The sequence below is a fragment of the Hyla sarda genome, chromosome 1, assembly GCF_029499605.1.
Source record: "Hyla sarda isolate aHylSar1 chromosome 1, aHylSar1.hap1, whole genome shotgun sequence".
NCBI classification, from domain to species: Eukaryota; Metazoa; Chordata; class Amphibia; order Anura; family Hylidae; genus Hyla; species Hyla sarda.
Window position 1 is genome coordinate 513242988 of NC_079189.1, and position 10442 is coordinate 513253429.

Genomic DNA, 10442 nt, shown 5'->3' on the forward strand with positions numbered 1-10442 from the left:
CCCCCCCCCCCCCCCCCCACCGATCAGCTAGTTATCCCCCTAGATTATAGATAAGAATTGAAATAAAAAAAATGAGCATTCTTGATTACATCATCAGTTGTTGTAAGACACAATAATGTGGTAAATACATCTGAAAATGTGGCATCTGCTGTACTTTCAAACATATTTCTCAAATTACACATTGTATTATTTTTACCTCAGATACAGCCCCAACATTTTATTGCACGGATAGTGGAATTTACGACCATATGTTACAAACAAAATGTACAAAGCAACTTACAATAAGCTTCCTCCAGATAAAATTGTAGCAAATGTATAAACATCTCAATGATATAAATATGTGGCATATTCTAGGGCAGTGGTCTCCATCCTGCAGACCTCCAGATGTTGCAAAACTACAACTCCCAGCATGCCCGGACAGCCGTTGGCTGTCCGGGCATGCTGGGAGTTGTAGTTTTGCAACATCTGGAGGTCCGCAGGTTGGAGACCACTGTTCTAGGGCATTGAAACTGTTTATGACACTATTATGCGTTAGAAAGAATAGGGTCTGATATCACAATTCCCATATTAAAATACTATGCTTTATTTACAAGCCAATAAAAATGCCATGTGTGAGGTATTTGGGGGGAAAAAAACAGTATAGTCAAAGCTGAGCTCTTTAAAGGGGTACTCCAATGGAAAACTATTTTTTTTTTCTAATCAACTGGTGCCAGAAAGTTAAACAGATCTGTAAATTACTTCTATTAAATAATCTTAACCCTTAAATTAATTATTTTTAAAAAATGTTAACCCTTCCAGTACTCATCAGCTGCTGTATGCTCCAGAGGAAGTTGTATAGTTCTTTTCTGCCTGACCACAGTGCTCTCTGTTGACACCTCTGTCCGTGTCAGGAACTGTCCAGAGCAGGAGAAGTTTGCTATGGGGATTTGCTCCTACTCTGGACAGTTCCTGACATGGACAGAGGTGTCATCAGAGAGCACTGTGGTCAGACTAAAAAGAACAAATCAACTTTATCTGTAGTATACAATAGCTGATAAGTTCTGAAAGGATTAAGATTTTTTAATAGAAGTAATTTACAAATCTGTTTAACTTTCTGGAACCTGTTGATTTGAAATAACCTGTTTTCCACCAGAGTATCCCTTTAAATCAAATCGATGCAATGTACATACATTCTAATAGACCAGAAGAATTTTATCACAATCATGTATATATGATATATATGATGCAAGAATATGCAATAGCATAATGTTATGACATTGTAGGGCAGCTTGTGATCCATAATACAACACTAGGTAGCAACTTGTTCCTGCATGTATAACATATGCATATACCAATATGGCAACAACTGGTATAATTTTAGTAATAATACTTCTCACCCATATTCTGTTCCTATAGTGCTCCATCTGAAGGGTTCACACTGAGTAAATCTTGCTGAATCTCCACTTGTGAAATTCAGTGAGTGGAGATTCAGTCTGGCAGCTGCCGCCAAAATTCTTCGGTAGGACCGCGTGGCACTGCTCCATCACCATTGACGGCTATGCAGAGCTCACGGTCTTCCGCGCAAAGAATGAACATGGGTATTTTCTCCAAACCAAATAACCCCAAGCTTGATAACCTGTCTAGGTCCTGTAATCCTCCCACACCACCTATTATCTTTGTCACCTTCCTCTTGTCGGGGTAATAACTCATTTGAGAATTATTAAACCCTTAACGACGCAGGACGTATATTTACGTCCTGCGCCGGCTCCCGCGATATGAAGCGTGATCGCACCGCGATCCCGCATCATATCGCGTCGGTCCCGGCGCTCATCAATGGCCGGGACCCGCGGCTAATACCACACATCGCCGATCGCGGCGATGTGCGGTATTAACCCTTTAGAAGCGGCGGTCAAAGCTGACCGCCGCTTCTAAAGTGAAAGGGAAAGTGACCCAGCTGCTCAGTCGGGCTGTTCGGGACCGCCGCGGTGAAATAGCGGCGTTCCGAACAGCTTGCAGGACACCGGGAGGGCCCTTACCTGCCTCCTCGGTGTCCGATCGACGAATGACTGCTCCGTGCCTGAGATCCAGGCAGGAGCAGTCAAGCGCCGATAACAATGATCACAGGCGTGTTAATGCACGCCTGTGATCTGTGTAAAAGATCAGTGTGTGCAGTGTTATAGGTCCCTATGGTACCTATAACACTGCAAAAAAAAAAGTAAAAAAAAAGTGTTAATAAAGGTCATTTAACCCCTTCCCTAATAAAAGTTTGAATCACCCCCCTTTTCCCATAAAAAATATAAAACAGTGTAAAAATAAATAAAAATAAACATATGTGGTATCGCCGCGTGCGTAAATGTCCGAACTATAAAAATATATCATTAATTAAACCGCACGGTCAATGGCGTACGCGCAAAAAAATTCCAAAGTCAAAAAAAGCGCATTTTTGGTCACTTTTTATACCATTAAAAAATGAATAAAAAGTGATCAAAAAGTCCGATCAAAACAAAAATCATACCGATAAAAACTTCAGATCACGGCGCAAAAAATGAGCCATCATACCGCCCTGTACGTGGAAAAATAAAAAAGTTATAGGGGTCAGAAGATGACATTTTTAAACGTATAAATTTTCCTGCATGTAGTTAGGATTTTTTCCAGAAGTACAACAATATCCAACCTATATAAGTAGGGTATAATTTTAACTGTATGGACCTACAGAATAATGATAAGGTGTAATTTTTACCGAAATATGCACTGCGTAGAAACGGAAGCCCCCAAAAGTTACAAAATTGCGTTTTTTCTTTGATTTTGTCGCACAATGTTTTTTTTTTCCGTTTCGCCGTGCATTTTTGGGTAAAATGACTATTGTCACTGTAAAGTAGAATTGGCGACGCAAAAAATAAGCCATAATATGGATTTTTAGGTGGAAAATTGAAAGGGTTATGATTTTTAAAAGGTAAGGAGGAAAAAACGAAAGTGCAAAAACTGAAAAACCCTGAGTCCTTAAGGGGTTAATTATGGTCAACAAAAATATAAAAAATATTATGACCATTATGAATTACCAAAACTATAGAAACAATGCAATTCACCATATCTGGGCCCTACTATTTTCCCAGATATGAGTCCTATGAAGTAGTGGTAGAAGTAACATTTGCAATATAATAAAATAATGGCAAAGGCAACCTGATTGAAAACCACAGGTCTTTTCAACGGATTCAGCTCATTTATGTTTCAATGGGTGGGGTGGCTGATGTATGGGAGGGAGGAAAATGGAATTATGGGATTTGTAGGCAAAGAAGAAAACTCAAACAGGAAATACCAGTTCACAAAAAGCTAGCCACATTATTATGGTAATCTCCCAACATTTTAGCCCAAAGACAAGCACAGATCCTTCCTAAGCATGTCCATTACTGTCTGCCAGGCATGTACTAAAATCACCTTATGGTGGATAACCCTTTTAAAGAGAGTATATAAACAGACCATGATATAAATGAAATTATATAAAGAATAGCAATTACGTAATGTCAGATATAAATCAATGATACATCAGTATGTTATTTAGTACTATTAAACTTAGTCACAGAAGTAGGTTAGTTCAGATATCAGTATATTACTTTGCATGAAGATCATCAAATTACATGATATCGTATGGGTTTGCTGTGTCTGTCGGCATAGTGTCCAGAGCATGGAGGCGCTACCAGGAGACAGGCCACGTATCAGGAGACATGTAGGAGGCTGTAGGAGGGCAACAACCCAGCAGCAGGACCGCTACCTCCGCCTTTGTGCAAGGAGGAGCAGGAGGAGCACTGTCAGAGCCCTGCAAAATGACCTCCAGCAGGCCACAAATGTGCATGTGGTCAGAAAGAGACTCCATGAGGGTGGTATGAGGGCCCGACATCCACAGGTGGGGGTTGTGCTTACAGCCCAACATGATGCAGGACATTTGGCATTTGCCAGAGAACACCAAGATTGAAAATTCGCCACTGGTGCCCTGTGCTCTTCACAGATGAAAGCAGGTTCACACTGAGCACATGTGACAGATGTGACAGAGTCTGAAGACGCAGTGGAGGACGTTCTGCTGCCTGCAACATCCTCCAACATGACCTGTTTGGCGTTGGGTCAGTAAAGGTGTGGGGTGGCATTACTTTGGGGGGCTGCACAGCCCCCCATGTGCTCGCCAGAGGTAGCCTGACTTCCATTAGGTACCGAGATGAGATCCTCAGACCCCTTGTGAGACCATATGATGGTGCGGTTGGCCCTGGGTTCCTACTAATGCAAGACAATGCTAGACCTCATATGACTGGAGTGTGTCAGCAGTTCCTGCAGGAGGAAGGCATTGATGCTATGGACTGGCCCACCCATTCCCCAGACCTGAATCCGATTGAGCACATCTGGAACATCATGTCTCGCTCCATCCACCAACGTCACGTTGCACCACAGACTTCCAGGAGTTGGCAGATGCATTAATCCAGGTCTGGGAGGACATCCCTCAGGTGACCATCCGCCACCTCATCAGGAGCATGCCCAGGAATTGTAGTTGTAGTCAAAGTTGGATCAGCCTATAGTGTGGTTTTCCACTTTGATTTTGAGTGTGACTCCATATCCAGACCTCCATGGGTTGATAAATTTGATTTCCATTGATAATTTTTGTGTGATTTTGTTGTCAGCACATTCAACTATGTAAAGACGAAAGTATTTAATATGATTAGTTCATTCATTTAGATCTAAGATGTGTTATCTTAGTGTTCCCTTAATCTTTTTGAGCAGTGTATATAGGTGCCCAATGCTCCATATGTAGTATGACTAATGATGTATATAAGGGCCAAACTATGTCCTTGTCACGAGCATCTATGCCTCTCTTGATACATCCCAAGTCCTTTCAGTAGAAGTTTTACCTATTGTTTTATTATTTAGCGAATAATTGAAGATTTTGGTTTTCTGACCCAAGTTTATGACCTTACATTTATCCACATTAAACTTCATGTGCCATGTCTGTGCCCAATCCTCCAGCTTCCTAAGATCCCTCTGTAATATTGTTATCCTCCTCTGTGGTAATCACCTTACTCAGTTTAGTGTCATCAGCAAATATTAATATTCTACTTTGTAGACCTCTATAAGGTCACTTACCCTTTTAGGACCAGGCCATTTTTTTTAAGGTTTTGTTTTTTCCTCCTCAAATTCTAATAGACATAGCTCTTTTTTTTTTCCATCTAAAGACCAGCATGAGGGCTTGTTTTGTGTGTCACCAATTGTACTGTGTAATGACATCACTCAATTTACCTCCAAATGTACAGTGAAATAAACAAAAAATTATTTGTATGGCAAAATAAAAATAAATAAAAAAAACACCATTTTGCAACTTTTGGGGGCTTCTGTTTCTACCCAGTGCACCTTTAGATAAAAATGACACAATATCTTTATTCTGTAGGTCTATACGATTAAAATGATACCCAATTTAGATTTTAGATTTTGTTTTATTTACTACTTTAAAAAAAGGCTAACTTTAAAACTTTAAAACTTTAAACCCCTATAACTTTTTTATTTTTCTGCATATAGGGATGTTTGGGGCTAATTTTTTCTGCCATGATCTGTAGTTTTTATTGGGACCATTTTTCTTTTGATGGCACCTTTTGATCGCGTTTTATAATTTTTTTTCTAGTATATGAAGTGACCAGAAATGTCACGGTTTTGCTGTGGCAGTCCTGATCAGCCCGCTGAGCTAGCCTGGACCGGGATTTACAGCATTTAGATGCCACAATCAACTTTAAGTGCGGCTTCTAAAGGGTTAATGCCGGACATTGGCCCTCTCGGCAATGTCCGGAATTAGCCGTCGTTGTTAATAACAACCGGGATCCACCAGGTATGACGCGCACTCAGCTGCTATGCGGATGTCATACACGAGGAGCCTGCAGTGGATGTAAATATACGTCCATTTCGTCATGGGTTTAATAAACACATTAAAAAAAGTGGACCCAGTATCGACTCCTGTGGTACCCACTTGTAACTGTCACCCATCCAGAGTAAATTCCATTGATACCCACCCTCTGCTTCCTATCACTGAACCAATTTACATATGTTCTTCCCTAGTCCCAGCATACTCATTTTATATACCAACCTTTTGTGTGGCACAGTATTAAATGCCTTAGAAAAGTCTAAATATACAACACCCACCGCTTCACCCTGGTCCAATCTTTATTCAACATCCTCATAGAAGCTGATCAGATTAGTCTGAGAGGACCGATCCCACATAAACCCATGTTGGTACTTTGTTAGGGTATGTTCACATGTACGCAGATTTGATGCACAGGATTTTCTGCTGCAGATCTCAATGTAAACTAAATAACTGAGCACAGCTTCTAATCGGCAGTTACAAATCCTGCGCATCAAATCTGTGCAGGATCCTGTATGTGTGAACGTACCCTTAAAAGGTTATTTAGGTTAGAAGGATACTCCTGAATAGCATATCTTACCCTCAAATCTGTTGGGTTAAACTTTTTGTGTTCTTTTTGGACTTTCTATAGCAATCAATCTCTCTGTTGCAAATAATGCTCATTTTATTTGTTTCTTACAGAATTTATTCTTCTCCTTGTAATTTTAACGCGTCCCCACTACCATCTTGTTTCAGTAGTCTGAATGCTTTCCTCTTATTATTTATTGCATCCCTAACTGTTTTGGTTACCACATTGGATCCATTTATCTTGTGTACTTTTGTTACTGATGACAAAGTCCCAGTCTATGTCATTGAGGTCCTCACCTACTATATTTGGTGAAAATTGGCCTTCCTGAGGTTTATTGTTTTTGTAGCCCCACTAGTATAAATAAAAATGTATTATGTTGTGATAACTATTTCCAAGATGAACCCCTTCCTCTACTTCAGATACTATGTCGGGCCTTTTAGTTAGTACAAGGTCCAGAAGTGACCCCCTTTTGTTGGGTCATGCACTAGTTGGGAAAGATACCGTACTTGTCCTTTATTATTGCCAAAACCTGTTTCCTTTGCTGGATCTGTAGGTTTCAGTTATCCAGTTGTATTGAAGTTTGTAATAACAATTCTTCCATTGCTTACTATTGGAAACTGGCGTGATGTAGTAACAAACCGCAATGCAACCAGATCGTTTGTTTTCACCCTAAAGTACCAGGATTTCAGAGCCTGTGGCTTTATGGCCAGGATATGTCTGGTTACACATATACTTTGATACAGCACATCTATATACTAAACTCTATCTTGAAGTCTATGTAAGCCATGTGTCCATAGACGGTGAAGAATGGACATGTGTGTAAACATATCCAGACAGTCGATATACAAGGTTTTCATTGAGGTTTCAGCTCTGAGACATGTGTATAACCAGTGCTGCATAGATGTGCCTGTGTAAACAAATACATGCTGCCTGTACAATTGCTGTCCCCAGAATCTCAAATCGGTGTTTGAAATACACTCATAAGTCAGATTATTACTTGCTGAATAAAAGGCGACTTATTTCGTAACACTGTAAATCTTTTCTTGATTGTGATATTTATATTTTTTGATACATTGTGTATGCTTGTGAGTTATATTTGTATACGTATGATAGGGCTTTGTGTTCAGTGTATATTGTTCAGCCTGTTGTTTCTAATAAATTCAGAGTGTAGCTATTGATGTGCATATTTTTGCAGCAGTAGTGCATATAAATATTTGATATACTAATGATATATCTTATATGGTGAAATATTCTTCCTCTTTTTTTCCCTTCCTATAGGCTCACTGTCAATGTCTCACAAAAAAGTGTCTAGTGTAAAACAGTTTAAATGTACACTTGCAAATTAATTTTTTTTTATATGTTGTACATCTTGGCAAAACATAAACCTTTCTAATGTACATCATAAGAAAATTTAAATTTCTTTTTATAGAAATCATGGCTTATAAAATCATGGCTTTGTCCAAGCTGAAGCACAGGCATGGACAAAGTCCAGTAAATGAGGATGGGCTAGCACTCCTCTGTGCTCTCTCCTGTCTGATAGTACTCCTCTGTACTCTATCCTGTCTAATAGTACTCCTCTGTACTCTCTCCTTTCTGATAGTACTCCTCTGTACTCTCTCCTTTCTGATAGTACTCCTCTGTGCTCTCTCCTGTCTGATAGTACTCCTCTGTGCTCTCTCCTGTCTGATAGTACTCCTCTGTGCTCTCTCCTGTCTGATAGGACTCCTCTGTGCTCTCTTCTGTCTGATAGGACTCCTCTGTGCTTTCTCCTGTCTGATAGGACTCCTCTGTGCTCTCTCCTGTCTGATAGCACTTCTCTGTTCTCTATCCTGTCTGATATGACTCTTCTGTGCTCTCTCCTGTCTGATAGCACTCCTCTGTGCTCTCTCCTGTCTGATAAGACTCCTCTGTGCTCTCTACTGTCTGATAGTACTCCTCTGTGCTCTCTCCTGTCTGATAGCACTCCTCTGTTCTCTCACCTGTCTTATATCTCTCTTCTGTGCTCTCTCCTGTCTCATAGTACTCCTCTGTGCTCTCCCTTGTCTGATAGGACACCTCTGTGCTCTCTCCTGTCTGATAGTACTCCTCTGTGCTCTCTCCTGTCTGATAGGACTCCTCTGTGTTTTCTCCTGTCTGCTAGTACTTCTCTGTGCTCTCTCCTGTCTGATAGGACTCCTCTGTGCTCTCTCCTGTCTGATAGTACTCCTCTGTGCTCTATCCTGTCTGATAGTACTCCTCTGTGCTCTCTCCTGTCTGATAGTACTCCTCTGTGCTCTCTCCTGTCTGATAGTACTCCTCTGTGCTCTCTTCTGTCTGATAGCACTCCTCTGTGCTCTCTTCTGTCTGATAGCACTCCTCTGTGCTCTCTCCTTTCTGATAGTACTCCTCTCTGCTTTCTCCTGTCTGATAGTACTCCTCTGTGCTCTCTCCTGTCTGATAGGATGCCTCTGTGCACTCTCCTGTCTGATAGTACTCCTCTGTACTCTCTCCTGTCTGATAGTACTCCTCTATGCTCTCTCCTGTCTCATAGTACTGCTCTGTGCTCTCTCCTGTCTGATAGGACTCCTCTGTGCTCTCTCCTGTCTGATAGTACTCCTCTGTGCTCTCCCCTGTCTGATAGTACTCCTCTATGCTCTCTCTGGTTTCATAGTACTACTCTGTGTTCTCACCTGTCTGATAGTACTCCTATCTGACACTCCCCCTTGAAGGAGTTATTAAGCTTTTAAAAACTCATCCCCAAACTCTGGGACTCCCACTCTCTCCAGAATTGGGCCCAACTATACCCGCTGAGAGCTCCGGCCTCCACCTTCCGAAACATACTCATCCGAAACTGCTTAGCCAATCACCAGCCACAGCCATGTGCTGCCTCAGTCTTTAGTTGGCTGAGAACGCCCTCACTGCTGACACGAATACTGTATGTCTCGGAAGTTGGGGACTGAAGCTCTTAGTGGGGAGAGTCAGGCCCTATTCTGGATATTGTGGTTGAATCCCCTGGGATTGGATGCCCCTGTGGATAAGGGATATGTTTTTAAAAGCTCTATAACACCTTTAAAGGAAATCTGTCACCAGTGTCACCTGCACTAACCTGTCAGTACCCTGCTTGGGGCACGGGCGGAGCTTACTGACGTCACCGCTGCAGCGAGATCCAGCAGAGAGCAGCAGCAGTTTGGGGCATGGGTGGAGCTTAGGGATCTCACCGATGCTGCTTCCTGCTGGGTCCCGCTGTGAGAAAACAGCAGAGGTGACGTAACTAAGCTCCACCCATGCGCCAAGCAGGGTGCCCGGAGCAGAGCTAACAGAGGAGATTACAGACGATCCCCGCCACGGAACAGGACAAGGTGAGTACCGTTGTCATCAGTGTCACCTGCACTATCTGTTGGTACCGACAGGTTAGTGCAGGTGACACTGGTGACAGATTTCCTTTAAGGCTATGTCCACATGAGATCAGTAGCGCATGTCCGAGGTATATGTTGCCATACCCCCTATGTTTTTTCTGTGTGTGTGTGGTTTTTTTTTAGTACTCAAAAGTGTAGGCTGCTGCACTGTCGAGTCCCCCCGTCCCCCCCCCCCCAAAAAAAATAAGAAAAAAAAAACTGTTTACGTTTAGAAATGGACCAAACGTAGACACTAGTAGACTGGATTTGGTCAACTGAAATCTATGGATGGGGGGGGGGGGGGGCACGATATACGTCAGCATATCATTCTACCAGTATGCAGACTTGTCTTTCTAATTTAGGGTACTTAGCTCATGTAAACATAACATAAAACTCAGTTCACACTACTGTCAGGGGCTTTATTTGGAGCTTTTAGTAAAAATTATTTATTTGGCAGGAGGAATAGTGCAGCATCCAGTGCTTTTCTTTCTGTCAAAATGACAGACACCACAACAAAACCTAATGCACCCCAACAATAGACTCAGGTCTGTCGGTTGCTGCTAGTATCCTTGGTGCAAAAAAGAACTCCGCATCCTTTCAGCATGCATGGAAATATGCATTTATAGAAATAATT

At 41.7% G+C, this 10442-nt stretch overlaps 1 protein-coding gene across 6 annotated transcripts in view; it reads left to right on the top strand.

Moving 5' to 3' along the window:
• Positions 1-10442, top strand: part of MCTP1 (multiple C2 and transmembrane domain containing 1) — an 822947-nt gene that overhangs the window by 717839 nt on the left and 94666 nt on the right. The window lies entirely within an intron of this gene.